General features: G+C 47.1%; 1 non-coding gene across 1 annotated transcript; it reads left to right on the top strand.

Annotated features, from left to right (window-relative positions):
• The first annotated feature begins 840 nt into the window (after positions 1 to 840).
• trnar-ccu (transfer RNA arginine (anticodon CCU)) lies at positions 841 to 913 on the top strand. The gene has a single exon. It is a non-coding gene; the product is annotated as a tRNA-Arg (tRNA).
• Positions 914 to 1,490: the final 577 nt, after the last annotated feature.

Below are 1,490 nucleotides of genomic sequence, written 5' to 3'. Positions count from 1 at the left end.
CAGCGTTTAAGGTGCAGATCCAAGTACTTTTTAATGGCGTTTGGGGTCTCTACCTCCACCACCAACTCGGGCAGCAGATTCCAGACACCCACCACCCTCTGCATAAATGGAAACAATTGGGCTCAGTCCTGAGGGCTGGCTGACCAGAATCCAGTGAGGAGTCTAACAACACCAGGTTAAAGTCCAACAGGTTTATTTGGTGGCGTTTGCTACCAAATAAACCTGTTGGACTTTAACCTGGTGTTGTTAGACTCCTTACTGTGTTTACCCCAGTCCAACGCCCGGCATCTCCACATCATGACCAGAATCCAACCAGGAACATAAACCTCTCCCTACAAAACTTGACTGATTCCTGATCCAACTTAAAATCATGAGTGGCATGGTGGCACAGTGGTTAGCACTGCTACCTCACAGTGCCAGGGACCCAGGTTCAATTCCGGCCTCAAGTCGCTGTGTGGAGTTTGTCCGTTCTCCCTGTGTCTGTGTGGGTTCGCACCGGTTTCCTCCCCCAGTCCAAAGCTGTGCCGGTTAGGGTGCATTGACCTGAACAGGTGCTGGAGTGTGGTGACTAGGGGATTTTCACAGTAACTTCACTGCAGTATTAATGTAAACCTACTTGTGACGCTGATAGATAAACTGTCTTTAAATTCTAAAATGGACTCGAAACGTTAACTCTGTCTCACAGACGCTGCCAGACCTGCTGAGTATTTCCAGAACTTTCTGCTTTTATTCCAAAATGTTATTCCACGTGACTCTAAACTAGCAGAGGTTGTTTCTCTGTGACACCATTTAATTAGATTCTGGTTGATCATTTGATCTGACAGCTAATGAGACAGCGCAGCCCCAGTGGCCTAATGGATAAGGCACTGGCCTCCTAAGCCAGGGATTGTGGGTTCGAGTCCCATCTGGGGTGATGTATATTTTTAAAACATTCTCTCTCTGTCTCACAACTCTCAATTCCATCTCAATCAATGAGAATTAATATGAGTTTGAATCTATCTCGGCTCTCTTTCGAGATTCCCCAATGCCTGGCAGCGAGCTGATGGAAGCAGAATCAATGAGAACTTTCCACATTGAAGGGAATGGGAATAAATAAACACTGACTTACAGATGCACCATAGAAAGCATTCTTTCTGGTTGTATCACAGCTTGGTATGGCTCCTGCTCTGCCCAAGACCGCAAGGAACTACAAAGGGTCGTGAATGTAACCCAATCCATCACGCAAACCAGCCTCCCATCCATTGACTCTGTCTACACTTCCCGCTGCCTCGGCAAAGCAGCCAGCATAATCAAGGACCCCACGCACCCCGGATATTCTCTCTTCCACTTTCTTCCTTTGGGAAAAAGATACAAATGTCTGAGGTCACGTTCCGACCGACTCAAGAACAGCTTCTTCCCTGCTGCTGTCAGACTTTTGAATGGACCGACCTCGCATTAAGTTGACCTTTCTCTACACCCTAGCTATGACTGTAACTCTACATTCTGCACTC

This window comes from Mustelus asterias, unplaced genomic scaffold (assembly GCF_964213995.1).
Source record: "Mustelus asterias unplaced genomic scaffold, sMusAst1.hap1.1 HAP1_SCAFFOLD_3191, whole genome shotgun sequence".
Taxonomy (NCBI): domain Eukaryota; kingdom Metazoa; phylum Chordata; class Chondrichthyes; order Carcharhiniformes; family Triakidae; genus Mustelus; species Mustelus asterias.
The sequence above is the reverse complement of the archived record's forward strand: the minus strand, read 5'-3'. Positions and strand labels throughout refer to the sequence as shown.